General features: G+C 36.0%; 1 protein-coding gene across 2 annotated transcripts in view; it reads left to right on the plus strand.

Annotated features, from left to right (window-relative positions):
- Positions 1 to 6,729: 6,729 nt before the first annotated feature.
- LOC134803742 (synaptotagmin-7) overlaps positions 6,730 to 17,104 on the plus strand; it is an 862,565-nt gene continuing 852,190 nt past the window's right edge. For both annotated transcript variants that reach the window (XM_063776562.1, XM_063776563.1), the window contains exon 1: positions 6,730 to 6,870. The gene's annotated coding sequence lies outside the window, so the exon portion shown is untranslated. The remainder of the gene's footprint in view (positions 6,871 to 17,104) is intronic.

The following is a 17,104-nucleotide window of genomic DNA, read 5'->3' on the forward strand; positions in this document are numbered from 1 at the left end:
CTGTGTTTAACTGTTGACATCCTGGACGCTTCGGGCCTTCGGCCCTACGCGGAGCTCGGCCTTCCGCCTTCGCATTAAGACACTTGTACTATTGACCTGTGTTTAGAACTGACCTCCTGGATGCTTCGGGCCTTCGGCCCTACGCGACTTCAGCCTTTGGATCATGCGATTTAGACACTTGTACTTTAAAATACTTGGAAAAGTTACGGGAGGCGCGCGTCTGTCGGACGCTTCGGACCTTCGAATCGGTCCTACGCAGAGCTCAGCCTTCGGCCTTCGCATTTAGTTAGACTATTGTACTATTGCTTTGTGTTTCCATACCGAAGGGTCGCGCCTCTCGCGAATGCTTGATGTATTTTAATTATTTTGAGTAATATCTTAAATTTTATCTGTAAAGATTATTTGGGGTCATAATGATTTACTGTATCTAAATGAACTTGAATAGGTACAGCATTTGATGGGTAATTTTAAAACAATTAATTACAGCGTCCCACCTATTTAATCATATAATTATTTCATTTTGGAGTAATGAATGTAACGATTAGGTACTATTTTTTTGTAAATAACACCCCAAAATTACGAGAATAGATATTTTATACGGGTAATACAGGTGTTATAGCAAACTCGTTCATGTCTTTCCTGTAGCCATCGCAAATATAAGGGAATCTAAAAGCAATTTTTTACGCACCTTTACATGCGGAATAATTTTTTTCAGTACTTGAGACTCAAATGAGAAAAACGGGATATATATGTACCAGAGTCGTTACCTTTTATAGTATTGTCCACAGAAGTGACCTTTTCTAAAATATGTTTTTCCCATAGGTATATCAGAAAGTACCCAACTAAGATAGTAATTAGCAAAAGGAACTCGAGATTGTAAAGCAGCCGTCATACGTTCTATGTGTTCTATCAAACTAACTCGCGCCGCGGCGCCGCCATAGATTCTAATGCATTATTTGAGGAGATTAGCATGTTTTACTAGGGTAAAAGTGGTATGTAAAGAACCGTTTTTGCTTTATCTCACTACTTCAGGTATTTTGCGTCAGTTTTGTGACCTTTTTTTCGCACACGGTCGCCTCAAACAAGAGCAGTGTTAAAAATTCTGTAAAAACTGTCACATTTTTATTTTTTAGTAGCTTATTATAATTCCGCGTGCTTTATTTTACTTATATTTCATTAAAATAAAATAAGATCTATCAAATGACACCAATTTTACCGAAATCGGTTAATGGGCTGATGAGTCATTACTTAATGAACACTGAAAATAGAGGTCATTTTAGCTCCGAATGCGTCGTTTCTAGCGTAGAATCGGCGCCATCTATGTCAGCGGCACATGTAATTCCGAGTAATGGCTACTTTCCTCTATACACTGATGTCAAAACTATACATATAGGTATTATAGTTATGGAGATATAAACCTCCGCGCCATAACATTTTTCGTTACACTTGGTTTTTGGTCCGGCACCTCTACTACGGGTTTTTTAAGGCGTTCATCTAACGTTTCACGTCAAAAAAACAAATTATGACTAACGAAAATGCGGACAAACAATACATTATGACTTAAAACTTTATGGGAAACAATAAAGACCCGGTTACTAATCATACTAGCAAAAGAAAATAGGTACTAATGCGGTTTACGCCTTATTCATATTCATATTCATTTCTTTATTGCAGATAACAAATGATCCATAAATTAAAATAATTAAAATTACGTACACAATAAAATAAAAAAAATAAATAAATGGAAACACTTAAAAATTAATAAAATAATTAAAATTATAAATTAAAATATTCAGTCTTACACAAAAAAAAGGTACATTTTAGAATTACAAACACAAAATAAACAATAATAACACACAAAACAAACAAAACAAACAAAGCCTTCGTTTCCTTTCTTAAATGATCTAGACACGCGGTGGCGTGTCCAGCCAAGTTTAAAGAAAAAGGAACTGGCGACGCAGCAACCGTGTGTAATATTACACGAACCATTTCGAGCTACTTTTGACCCCTTCACAACTTGAGACCTACTTAAGCTACACACATGAAATTTGGCACGTCAGAAAATCCTGAAATTAGAAAGGATTTGTGTTGGCTGGTTTTTACGTATATTATATTTATCTATGTTACTTTTCTAAAGTTTGGTTTATTGGTAAAAACTAGCCAAGTAAAATCCTTTATAATTTCAGGATTTTCTACACAGCACAGAACTTGGCACCCATATTCTCAATTCTTTTGTCGGCGAGTCAACAACGACACATATTCTTAATATTGAACTTGGCTCTCATTTCACATTATTTATGTTTTTGTTGTAACCTATTTCACAGTAGTCCTTCTAAAGACGAGTAAAACAAATCAATAACATTAATTATAATGTACTTAGCTCCCAAAAGTCGAACGAAACTAACTGTAAGCTTGTTTCAAGTCCTTCAGTACGGATCCTGCCGCTACGCCGAGCGGTCGCGTTCACACACAAGTTTCAGTAATACAGTATAAACAACACAAGTGTCAGTGAGGTGTCGTGTTGTGTTGTGTTGTGTTGTTGTACGCGTTGTACGAGTTTGATGGATTAGCAGTGAACAGGTGAGTTTTTTAATGTAGTCAGTAAAAAGTTGCTGTTGGTCTGTGAAACTTTTTACTGAAATTAACTGTAAAAGTTCAGCCTCGCAGGCGAAAAAACTCTATAGAATCTATAGACTCTATTTTGAACATGTGTGCTTTGTCTTTTTTAGGGTTCCGTATCCAAAGGGTAAAAACGGGACCGTATTACTAAGACTCCGCTGTCCGTCTGTCTGTTGGTCACGAGGCTGTAACTCGAGAACCGTGATAGTTTCACAGATTATGTATTTCTGTTGCCGCTATAACAACAAATACTAAAAAGTATCACGGTTCATGAGATACAGCCTGGTGACAGACAGACGGACGGACAGAATCATTTCTAATTTTTAGGGTTCCGTATCCAAAGGGTAAAAACGGGACCGTATTACTATTATAACTCCACTGTCCGTATGTCTGTCACCAGGCTGTATCTCATGAACCGTGATACCGTGACGAGAAGCGACGAAAGAGCATGTAGACGATTATATACCTGATAGACGGTCTTTCCCACATTGACTTTAGGCTGAACCTTATTTTGTTTTATCCAAAGTCAAGCGTAATGTCGCCTTTAATTATTACTTCATATTTTGTATAATATTTAGAAAACGGGTAATTATAACTTGGCCGCATGATATAAATTATTAATTTATTCGTCGTCTCCAATATTTTTTCATGCATCTCATGTTTTTTTTTTATTAACTTGTTTAATAATATCTCGGTATTTCCTGTTTTATTTGATTTTGCAGGTACCTATCTTATTTTAAAATTTTGGCCGTTTGTCAGGAATGCGGCCGGAATACGAGAATATCAGGAATTTTAGTGAATGAACAGACTCTTTTTATTATGTACCTAAAAAGGTATGTTATTCAAATTTACTTACATAAATCCAAAACAAATCAATTTAAACAATGTATCAAACGTACATTGATATCGCTTACGGCTAGATCCGCTCCCCCCGTCGCCGATATGAGCGTCAGGAAAAAAATACGGAAATCAGGAATTTTGCCATGAATTTTCAAATTTGGATCTGGCAACCCTATGTAGGTAGGTAGAGTCGCACCAAGAAAAGTCTGCAGCGGATTTGATAGCCCACGCAGTGTAAGTGTTATTTATACGTCATAATTTCATAGAAGTTTGACGTTTAAAATGACACTTGCACTGCGTGGGCTATCAAAATCGCTGCAGACTTTTCACGGTCTGACTCTACTATCCTACATAAAACATAATAAATGTGCTACCAAACACAAGATATCTGTCGGCAGTTTCAGTATATTAGTGCTATCACGCAACTCGATCATTTTCCTTATAGGTATTGTGAAGGCTTTCTATTAAGCCATTGAGTAGGAAAACATATGTGTTTTTTGAAAAAAATTAAGCGTATAAAGCCCCATTTACACACGGTTTAAGAACTTTCATTACATTGCGGTATTTGGTCGATCATCTGAATCCGTTGTCCTAGGTAATAGCAGGTAATAGTTAGCAATGTAGGTATCGTTGCAACACTTTCATTTGTGCGAAGCAATATATGTATAATGTCATTCCATTGAATTACTCCAATACTAAGCCACATTATTAAACTTACTTCATAACTTACCGTCATTCCTTCACTCCAATCACTACACTATAATTAATCATGACATTACGTAAAAGTAATGTCAATATTCATGATAGTGTTTGGCCCGTATTATTTATGTTAACATGTTATTGTATCATCATCATCATCATCATCATCTCAGCCTATATACGTGTCCCACTGCTGGGCACAGGCCTCCTCTCATGCGCGAGAGGGCTTGGGCTATAGTCCCCACGCTAGCCCAATGCGGATTGGGGACTTCACATACACCTTTGAATTTCTTCGCAGATGTATGCAGGTTTCCTCACGATGTTTTCCTTCGCCGAAAAGCTAGTGGTAAATATCAAATGATATTTCGTACATAAGTTTCGAAAAACTCATTGGTACGAGCCAGGATTTGAACCCGCGACCTCCAGATTGAAAGTCAGACGTCATATCCACTCGGCCACCACTGCTTTTGTTATTGTATAAACCGATCAATCTAAGTCAAATAAAGGCTATTTGACTTTAATCGACCTTTAACTTTAAACAATTTTAAACAATGTATACAATCCCGGGAGTAAAAAACTAATGGCCCGCGACGCCATTGGCCATGGTCAGGGATTAATACATAAGAAAGACTGCCATCTTCATACATATTGGTGTTTCATATTATTTGACGACCCGTCTGGCCTAGTGGGTAGTGAGTGTGGCCCTGCCTGTGAAGCCGATGATCCTGGGTTCGAATCCCGGTAAGGGAATTTATTTGTGTGATGACACAGATATTTGTTCCTGAGTCATGGTTGTTTTCTATCTATTTAAGTATTTATATATTATATATATCGTTGTCTGAGTACCCATAACACAAGCCTTCTTGAGCTTACTGTGGGACTTAGCCAATCTGTGTAAGAATGTCCTATAATATTTATTTATTTAATATCGTATTGTTTTAACACGTTCACATGCACAGCGTCATTCTCGAAACTGCGTGGTGTGGCTTTTTCATAGGTTTTGCTCTGTCGCACTTTTAAATTCGTACGTAAGTGTGACGGGGAGGCAACACGTCGAACGTGGTTCGCGGTAGGCCCTCACTACGTTTGCGTGATTGACCAGTCCTTATCATATATTTGTTTGTGACCGAAATTAGTGGATTACGAGGTCGAAAATTTGGCCAAAGAAGATTAAAAAAGCCATTATTGTAACCTTTTAGCAAAACAAAACAGGAAATTGGTTGGAAATTATTGTATGTATTTATTGTATGAACAGGAAATTATTGTATGAAAATATTGTAGGTATTTGGTTGGAAAGCGAATAAAAGGAATAGGGAGTATTACTGCAATGTTCTGCCGCCAGAGTGCAGCACTAATTTGTTTAGTAAACCATAGAGTAACTTATACATACTAGGCCTTAAACAGTTTTTTGACAAGTTTTCACTATAACATTGATGCATCAAGGCGGTTTATTTACAGGTGGCCTACCGCGAAACGCTAAAATCGGAATTTCTTTATCTGCCTCTCTATCGATCGAATAGGCAAGAATGATAGAGAGGCAGAAACCGAACTTTCGGATGTCGTGTTTCACGGTGGGCCATGTGATTGACCTAGTGATGCCCTCTACGCAGAGTTTTGGGTAAACCCTATACCCTATTGTTATTTTATCAATAGGTTATAGGCACGTAAGTAGAAACTATTCCCCGATTCTGGCCCCACCTCTCAGTGGTCACCGATCCTGACCCCAGGGCCGATCCACCGCCCCGGTGAACCTAAAAAAAAAAAAAAAAAAAAAAAAAAAAAAAAAAAAACAAATAGCCCCCCATTTGAATTGATTGCGCTAGGTCTCAGCAGTGCCCGGCGCCTCCTTCAGGTACTTACGAAATACGCTAATTAAACAATACACCTTGCTCACCACGGTAACAATAGGCTTATCGACCCTTTTCTATTGTTCGATCTCGACTCGGGCGCGTTATTGTGTTACCGAGAATACTACCTGGACCCTTCACCCACCGACGTCTTCATTCATGCCTTCTTTATGTGTGTATTATACTGTAGGTGTTTGTGATAGGTATTAGCGATAGTATAAAAATAAAAAGGAACTGGCGACGCAGCAACCGTGTGTAATATTACACGAACCATTTCGAGCTACTTTTGACCCCTTCACAACTTGAGACCTACTTAAGCTACACACATGAAATTTGGCACGTCAGAAAATCCTGAAATTAGAAAGGATTTGTGTTGGCTGGTTTTTACGTATATTATATTTATCTATGTTACTTTTCTAAAGTTTGGTTTATTGGTAAAAACTAGCCAAGTAAAATCCTTTATAATTTCAGGATTTTCTACACAGCACAGAACTTGGCACCCATATTCTCAATTCTTTTGTCGGCGAGTCAACAACGACACATATTCTTAATATTGAACTTGGCTCTCATTTCACATTATTTATGTTTTTGTTGTAACCTATTTCACAGTAGTCCTTCTAAAGACGAGTAAAACAAATCAATAACATTAATTATAATGTACTTAGCTCCCAAAAGTCGAACGAAACTAACTGTAAGCTTGTTTCAAGTCCTTCAGTACGGATCCTGCCGCTACGCCGAGCGGTCGCGTTCACACACAAGTTTCAGTAATACAGTATAAACAACACAAGTGTCAGTGAGGTGTCGTGTTGTGTTGTGTTGTGTTGTTGTACGCGTTGTACGAGTTTGATGGATTAGCAGTGAACAGGTGAGTTTTTTAATGTAGTCAGTAAAAAGTTGCTGTTGGTCTGTGAAACTTTTTACTGAAATTAACTGTAAAAGTTCAGCCTCGCAGGCGAAAAAACTCTATAGAATCTATAGACTCTATTTTGAACATGTGTGCTTTGTCTTTTTTAGGGTTCCGTATCCAAAGGGTAAAAACGGGACCGTATTACTAAGACTCCGCTGTCCGTCTGTCTGTTGGTCACGAGGCTGTAACTCGAGAACCGTGATAGTTTCACAGATTATGTATTTCTGTTGCCGCTATAACAACAAATACTAAAAAGTATCACGGTTCATGAGATACAGCCTGGTGACAGACAGACGGACGGACAGAATCATTTCTAATTTTTAGGGTTCCGTATCCAAAGGGTAAAAACGGGACCGTATTACTATTATAACTCCACTGTCCGTATGTCTGTCACCAGGCTGTATCTCATGAACCGTGATACCGTGACGAGAAGCGACGAAAGAGCATGTAGACGATTATATACCTGATAGACGGTCTTTCCCACATTGACTTTAGGCTGAACCTTATTTTGTTTTATCCAAAGTCAAGCGTAATGTCGCCTTTAATTATTACTTCATATTTTGTATAATATTTAGAAAACGGGTAATTATAACTTGGCCGCATGATATAAATTATTAATTTATTCGTCGTCTCCAATATTTTTTCATGCATCTCATGTTTTTTTTTTATTAACTTGTTTAATAATATCTCGGTATTTCCTGTTTTATTTGATTTTGCAGGTACCTATCTTATTTTAAAATTTTGGCCGTTTGTCAGGAATGCGGCCGGAATACGAGAATATCAGGAATTTTAGTGAATGAACAGACTCTTTTTATTATGTACCTAAAAAGGTATGTTATTCAAATTTACTTACATAAATCCAAAACAAATCAAATTTAAACAATGTATCAAACGTACATTGATATCGCTTACGGCTAGATCCGCTCCCCCCGTCGCCGATATGAGCGTCAGGAAAAAAATACGGAAATCAGGAATTTTGCCATGAATTTTCAAATTTGGATCTGGCAACCCTATGTAGGTAGGTAGAGTCGCACCAAGAAAAGTCTGCAGCGGATTTGATAGCCCACGCAGTGTAAGTGTTATTTATACGTCATAATTTCATAGAAGTTTGACGTTTAAAATGACACTTGCACTGCGTGGGCTATCAAAATCGCTGCAGACTTTTCACGGTCTGACTCTACTATCCTACATAAAACATAATAAATGTGCTACCAAACACAAGATATCTGTCGGCAGTTTCAGTATATTAGTGCTATCACGCAACTCGATCATTTTCCTTATAGGTATTGTGAAGGCTTTCTATTAAGCCATTGAGTAGGAAAACATATGTGTTTTTTGAAAAAAATTAAGCGTATAAAGCCCCATTTACACACGGTTTAAGAACTTTCATTACATTGCGGTATTTGGTCGATCATCTGAATCCGTTGTCCTAGGTAATAGCAGGTAATAGTTAGCAATGTAGGTATCGTTGCAACACTTTCATTTGTGCGAAGCAATATATGTATAATGTCATTCCATTGAATTACTCCAATACTAAGCCACATTATTAAACTTACTTCATAACTTACCGTCATTCCTTCACTCCAATCACTACACTATAATTAATCATGACATTACGTAAAAGTAATGTCAATATTCATGATAGTGTTTGGCCCGTATTATTTATGTTAACATGTTATTGTATCATCATCATCATCATCATCATCTCAGCCTATATACGTGTCCCACTGCTGGGCACAGGCCTCCTCTCATGCGCGAGAGGGCTTGGGCTATAGTCCCCACGCTAGCCCAATGCGGATTGGGGACTTCACATACACCTTTGAATTTCTTCGCAGATGTATGCAGGTTTCCTCACGATGTTTTCCTTCGCCGAAAAGCTAGTGGTAAATATCAAATGATATTTCGTACATAAGTTTCGAAAAACTCATTGGTACGAGCCAGGATTTGAACCCGCGACCTCCAGATTGAAAGTCAGACGTCATATCCACTCGGCCACCACTGCTTTTGTTATTGTATAAACCGATCAATCTAAGTCAAATAAAGGCTATTTGACTTTAATCGACCTTTAACTTTAAACAATTTTAAACAATGTATACAATCCCGGGAGTAAAAAACTAATGGCCCGCGACGCCATTGGCCATGGTCAGGGATTAATACATAAGAAAGACTGCCATCTTCATACATATTGGTGTTTCATATTATTTGACGACCCGTCTGGCCTAGTGGGTAGTGAGTGTGGCCCTGCCTGTGAAGCCGATGATCCTGGGTTCGAATCCCGGTAAGGGAATTTATTTGTGTGATGACACAGATATTTGTTCCTGAGTCATGGTTGTTTTCTATCTATTTAAGTATTTATATATTATATATATCGTTGTCTGAGTACCCATAACACAAGCCTTCTTGAGCTTACTGTGGGACTTAGCCAATCTGTGTAAGAATGTCCTATAATATTTATTTATTTAATATCGTATTGTTTTAACACGTTCACATGCACAGCGTCATTCTCGAAACTGCGTGGTGTGGCTTTTTCATAGGTTTTGCTCTGTCGCACTTTTAAATTCGTACGTAAGTGTGACGGGGAGGCAACACGTCGAACGTGGTTCGCGGTAGGCCCTCACTACGTTTGCGTGATTGACCAGTCCTTATCATATATTTGTTTGTGACCGAAATTAGTGGATTACGAGGTCGAAAATTTGGCCAAAGAAGATTAAAAAAGCCATTATTGTAACCTTTTAGCAAAACAAAACAGGAAATTGGTTGGAAATTATTGTATGTATTTATTGTATGAACAGGAAATTATTGTATGAAAATATTGTAGGTATTTGGTTGGAAAGCGAATAAAAGGAATAGGGAGTATTACTGCAATGTTCTGCCGCCAGAGTGCAGCACTAATTTGTTTAGTAAACCATAGAGTAACTTATACATACTAGGCCTTAAACAGTTTTTTGACAAGTTTTCACTATAACATTGATGCATCAAGGCGGTTTATTTACAGGTGGCCTACCGCGAAACGCTAAAATCGGAATTTCTTTATCTGCCTCTCTATCGATCGAATAGGCAAGAATGATAGAGAGGCAGAAACCGAACTTTCGGATGTCGTGTTTCACGGTGGGCCATGTGATTGACCTAGTGATGCCCTCTACGCAGAGTTTTGGGTAAACCCTATACCCTATTGTTATTTTATCAATAGGTTATAGGCACGTAAGTAGAAACTATTCCCCGATTCTGGCCCCACCTCTCAGTGGTCACCGATCCTGACCCCAGGGCCGATCCACCGCCCCCGGTGAACCTAAAAAAAAAAAAAAAAAAAAAAAAAAAAAAAACAAATAGCCCCCCATTTGAATTGATTGCGCTAGGTCTCAGCAGTGCCCGGCGCCTCCTTCAGGTACTTACGAAATACGCTAATTAAACAATACACCTTGCTCACCACGGTAACAATAGGCTTATCGACCCTTTTCTATTGTTCGATCTCGACTCGGGCGCGTTATTGTGTTACCGAGAATACTACCTGGACCCTTCACCCACCGACGTCTTCATTCATGCCTTCTTTATGTGTGTATTATACTGTAGGTGTTTGTGATAGGTATTAGCGATAGGTATTTGCAATAGGTATTAGCGATAGGTATTTGCAAAAGGTACTTATTTGCGATGCATTATCTTATTATCTTACAACCTCTTGGAGCTATTTCGATTTATAAGGAATACAGTTCTAACCTAACCTAACCTAATTAGATTTTAAGATGTAGCCTAAACTAACATAAACCTTCTTTTACCAAACCTAACTTGACCAAACCTAACTAAAATCAACCTAACTTCTCATTTCAAACTAACCTGCTTTCACCTAGTCTTCGTTCAAGTTATGTTTTAACCTAAATACCTAAACTTCTTACCTATCCAAACTAAAGCATCCTACATATCGTATACATACTTACCTATATTGTGCATATTGTATTGTGTTATTTTATTTAGTTTTACCTATTTCTAACTCATTATTTTTGTCTGCGATAAATGCAATTCAACCTAATGTAGCCTTTTTTATTCTTAAACTATTCTATCTTCTTAAACTTAGTATGTAAGTATGTCTCATTATCTAATACTATATGTTTATTTTCACATACATTTTTATGTTCTTTGTAACACGATAGAAAGTAAACTCGTAGCTACTTGTTTCTTTGTATTATTAAAATAATAACTAGGCGTGTGAGGCATTTCTTGTGCACTTGTTTTCATTGTTATAACAGCTTAATTGCTTTATTGATAGACGTCTATTATATTTTATGCTGACAATGGATTATTATGTGGATATAATTTGGGTTTGAGTACAGGGAGCGTCTGTTTAGATGAACTTGTTGAGACATGTTACTTTGTATGATTAAAAAAAAATAACGAGACGTGTCAACTGGTTTCAACATGATTTAGTCTAATACGTCGGCATTTCTTGTGTGTTGGTATTCATTGTTATAACAGCATAATTGCTTTATTGGTAGACATCTATTATATTTTATACTGACAATGGATTTATTGTTTCCTATTATGCTTTTGAATTTCGGTTTTAGTAAAGAGAGCGTCTGTATTAGATGAACCTGTTGAGACATGATTTGAACGATACTGTATCCTGCTCACTATCACAGTATAAAAGCCGAAGAGAAATGGCTTTGAGTAAGTATTACTGTCGTGGCAGTCCTCTGTATCAGAGCTCCTTGTATCTACTGCAGTATATAGAAATATAGTGTTAATTCAACAGTGAAGTGTTTAAGTGTTTATAGAAAGACCCAACAATGGATGTAAGTATGTCTTTTATTACCGTAACTTACTTTGTTTTGTTTTCACTTGTGTTCTTTGTGTTTTAATTATCAAGATTGTAGACAGTGTGTAAATTATTGTTTTATATTGTTTCAGTTCACTGAAAATACTTTCAAGAACTATTACTACCCGGATGATAATAAAGACGAATCAAGCGATGAAGAGGGTACGCTTGGTCTCAAAGTTAAACAAGCCATCGCAAAGAAACGTTCAGGAAACAATATCGATAGCTTCTTTGAACGACCTAAAAAGCAGTCTAAAGTTGTGAAACGGTCTTCAAATGTGAGCAAAAGTTCACCAGACGGTGTTGCAAACTTGTCATCCGGACAAGACGACGGGGCCTATGCATCACATTTGATTAAAATCGAGATATATGATATGCATAAAATCAAAAACGTCCCACCCTTGGAACACTGGAAGCATGCGGACTTCAGATTGAAATATTTTGCGTTGGAAGACGATTTGGAGCTACAAAATACGCGAAATATTATTTATAACATAACAAAGCAATTAGCTTCTAAGGACAGTAGTGTGAAATATTTTATAGATAATAAGAAACAGTGATAGTTATAATTATTAATGATAGTAGTAGCTTAATGATTGTGTTAACGTATTTCTCATTTTTTACCTCTCCTTAAGTACATTTTCCATGTAACAGATTTTTTTGTGTCGTCTCGTTTTTTAAGTAACAAAGAATGTTAAGAAATATTTTGTAAATAATAAAATTTAAAAAAAAATGTGTGGTTTAAAAGGTCTAGGTATTTTATATGAAAAAATAAAAAATCTTATTTAAGTACACGTATTATTTTATTTCACAAAAAATGTTTTAAACATATTCCTTAATATAAGGTCATTACATACAGAATTATCAGAAAACAAACTTAGCATATCTGTCATAGTTTTTCCATGATATTTAAAATACAAATAAACTAGACAATATTCACCACAAACTGAAGTAAAATGGTTTTGAAGAGGTTTATTGTTATAAAACCACTGTCTGGTGTTTCTTTTTAAAAATAAGTTATGGTAACCTGAAGGTTTCCGTCCGAAGGAATCAAAATATTCTCCTATACCAGTAACATCAATGTGTATGGCAACCCAGTGGGAGCCTGGTTTCGTGTCAGGGTCCAAATTACTAACAATAAATACAGGTAGATCGACCCAAATAGGTATTTTGTTAGCAGCAAAAACATTTGATTCAAAAAGTGGGTTTAATTTCTTCATACAAAATTGAATCTCATTAGTATCCATAATTACTTAATTAATAACAATTTATGTCTTGATGATGCTGCAAACAATGACTACAACAAAATAAAGTAAACGAAAGAAAACATTGTATTTATATAATTATGTTTTTCAACTATTATAATCTACAGATACATCACGGTTTTTGTTTATTTCAATAATGTTGTCAAATTCTGCATACACGATACAATTAATGGTGCTAGTTAGAGCCGAATCAAAGCGTACTTCTATCCGAACACTTCCATGTCTAACAAGATTCCAGTGTGAAGTTGAACTAGCAGATAAATCAGGCGTTAAATCAAAACATAACAAACAATATCCTCCACCATAATCTGTTCTACTTATTCCATTACCTTCGTTGTGAAAATGAATACCAGTTCCAGAAAATAAGGTGTGATATGCCGCCGCTATTAAACCAGAACTAAATGACGGTTGTAATGTTTTAGAAGGAATTTCATGACCATCTACAAACAAGCTAAATGAATTCATATTATAATTTTGAAAATTAAATGGATTCAAAGCTAAATTTCCATTAAAACCTGAATTTGATACAAATCCAATAATACAGCGTTTAGGAATTTGTCCGAGAAATATATTATCCAATGTTTTACCCTGGACCCCTGTTGGTATTGTGAGAACCTTAACTTCTGCTCTCGTAATGGGGTACTTCGCAGTCGTTGTTGCCAATACTTTTTGATGGGCTAACAAAACGCTAGGATTGATTTTTGTTCTTCTAACAATGAGACTAGCATCTGTTATTTGTACTTTAAGTTTTTTATCTTGATGACAAATTAAATTAAATGATTCTTTTGATCGGACTAACTTAATACGCAATTCAACACCATTTATCAAGAATTTCTCTTGGTTAAATATATCGCCATGCAAATGTCCAATCATTTCCACTTCCTTACTCTCTTTGATAAATTCTAGTCTTTTCTGAAATCCTTTGTTGTTGGCGTCAACGGTATCCATAAAACCTGGGGTATCCTCATACCATAACCCACAAGTAAGATGGGTTTTTTTGGCTGCCGGTCCATAGTTGAGAAGATTTTCCATATAAGCACGGTAAGCATATGTATTGTTTGGGGGTGATATGAGTTTTTGATTTAAATATACATCAAGTTGGTTGAAAAGGGAATGTAGCCAGTTATTGGTGGGTCCAACTCCGGCATCTGCTTTTAATTTTGTCCCATCTTGATTCAATACTTTAGCAGTAATATGTAACATTGTGTGTGATAGATCAATGTAGTCATCTCCTGATCCAGGTACTTGAAATTCAATGGGGCCATCATCACTTAAAGATGAAATTGGTTTGTAATGAATCCAATGTCCGCTTTCAATACTTGTTTGAGTTGATGGAAGGGCAAATATATCTAATTCAGATTTTGCACATTCACATGAATGGCTGTGTAGAAATGACATTATTTAACTTGAAAATATATCGTTATTTTTATTATTATTTCTACTTTCTCTTCGTCGCGATGCTTTTCGAGTAATGAGCGGTTCTCTTCTTTTATTCGACATTTTATACCCAGATCCTGACATGAGAGAATCAATTTTTTCATCAGCCTTTCTTTTTAGGTTAGCGCTCGCTTCCTTAAATCGTGATCGAATGGAACTATCCATAGGACGAGAATTTACCATATCAGTTAACAAACCAACCCCTGCCCCTAAGGTTTCTTTTCCAATGGTTTTTAAACACTGGTCTAATAGTCACACAGGGGAGCACTGATCTAAATAGTCCACCCAAAAAACTGCCTATACCATGTCCTCGTTGATATGGAACTCCCTTATAGACAATACCTATCCCAGAGCCGGCTTGGTGTGAATAATAATGTTCGTAAGGACAAGAGACTGACGATCTGTTGTAAATCATTTTACTCGTTGAAAGTGTAGCTTCACGCAAGAAGATCCAAATTGAAATGGTACTCTGACACCAGTCGTTGTTCTTATATCTATTTCAATGGTATCGAACTCTCTTCGTAAAACTGGTACATAATGAGCGGGTGAGAAGATGTGAGTTTTATAAGCTCCATAAATGAACTTAGTTGGATCTAAAGGTATTATTCTGAGTAATGAAGTAATAACATCTCCGACTACTTGTGGGTGTATTATATCAGTATAAACAAATATTTGAGATGGTAAACCTAAATATAAATTTGCAGGGCTTTTTCCTAATGTATTTTGTTTTAAATTTGTTTTCGGTTTAAAACCCAATTGCAGACTTAGTATCGGAGTTGTAATGATAGATGTTATTTCTTTATTTGTTGTTGCTATTCCAACCAGTTTTGTTAATCCATCATATCGAAATTTTACGTTATTTTTTAACTGTGGGTTTTCATTAAACGCTTGAAGAAAATGATCTATATTATCATATGTAGTGGCTGGTATATGAGTTTTTATATCTACTATTTTTGTAGTTTTATCGGTGGGTGATAACACCTTTTTCTTTAAATAAATGATGTTTTCGTGCTCTTGAACATTATACATGGAACAAGGATATTGAAATTCCACCAACCCAACTACCCATTCTCCATCCAATTTAATGGTCTTTGGTAATTTAGTTAAGAAATGTGCAGTCGTGTTATCCGTGTAGTAATCTGATGAACTATTACTTAACAAAGTTAGATAAAAACTATTTTCACTCATATTTTCTTTAAGTTTGATTCAGGTATCCAAGAATTAAATTTATTAGGATAACCTTGCCACTTAACTAGTATTTCCTTTCTGCCAGCAACTCGACGCGAGCGTATTATTTTATCAATTTTATACTCGTTGGAGGGGAGGTAAGTTACCTTTTGTAATTCTTTAGAATAAAATGTACCAATGATGGGTTCACCTTCTAAATCCTTTATTGTATAAACAACTCGTGGCGATCTGTTAATAATCGAATCAATAATAAATATTTCATCACTCCAATTACTTTCATAACCTTTTTGAAACACATGCTTATATTTAGTGATTCTAACATGATCACCTACATTTAGTTTTTTAGTTTCTAATGAAATTTGCCTATCTTTTTTGCGATCATATAAATTACACCAAACAGTCATAATATTATTAGAGCTAACATCAACTGGGCGCATTTTAATGCTAGAATGATAGCTATGGTTGTAAGAATGTAGAAGATCTTGTAATATATTTGTGTAGTTATATGTATTCTTATGAGTGAAGTAACGCCACATTTTCATTTTAAGTGTTCTTTGAAATCTTTCTACTATACTTGCTTTAATGTCGGGGTTATTAGTGGTATAATAATTAATATTTTTGCTCTTAAAGTAATCTCTAACCGCCTTTGAAACAAATTCTGTACCTTTATCAGATTGGATGTGACGGGGAACAGAGTTGGCTTCAGTAAATATGCTTTCAAAACATTGTTTAACAGTTGCTGAATCCTTCTTCTTCATGGCTCTTGCAAAAGCATATTTACTGAACACATCAATAACACAAAGAATATATTTGTACCCATCATTATATTGACTATAAGTACTCATATCACTTAAATCAGCTTGCCAAAGTTCATTAAAGTTCGAGAGAATGTATTTATTTCTAGTAAATCGTCTATGAATAGGTTTATGCAGCGTGTGCGTATCTTGAGATTGTAACCATTTTTTCACTTCCTCTTTGTTCATTTGACCTTTCATTTCCTTTGATAAATTATTTAAACTGCTATAGCCAGCTGGATTAGAGACGTCATAATAGATTCTGTTAATATCTAATAAGGAGTCCATCTTTCCCACTCTATTTTCTTTCCGGATCGCTTTTGCTCCCGTGTAGCAAGAGGCGTAGAAGTGTTATTATCTTTATCTGTTGAGGCTCTCGTCTTCACAGATGTGGAGGGGGTAAAGGGTTCAATCAAAGGAGTACCATTAATAAATGCTAAATTTGTAGGATTACCTATGCATGACCTAGGAACTTCGATATCTTTTAAAAGTAAAGCAAACACTTCCCATCCAATTGGCTTAGGACGTTTAAGACATCTAACGGTGTCGCTTACCAAATCAGTAATATTACTATTTTGAATGGTTTGGTTATTTATAACAACTTCACCAGTCTGTTTCCACCAAATTTTCGGTTTACTTGAAACAATGTAATCTAACAACGTTCGAGCTTTTTTTTCATAAGATTTAGGTAATATGTTTAT

Source organism: Cydia splendana, chromosome 27 (genome assembly GCF_910591565.1).
Source record: "Cydia splendana chromosome 27, ilCydSple1.2, whole genome shotgun sequence".
Taxonomy (NCBI): Eukaryota; Metazoa; Arthropoda; class Insecta; order Lepidoptera; family Tortricidae; genus Cydia; species Cydia splendana.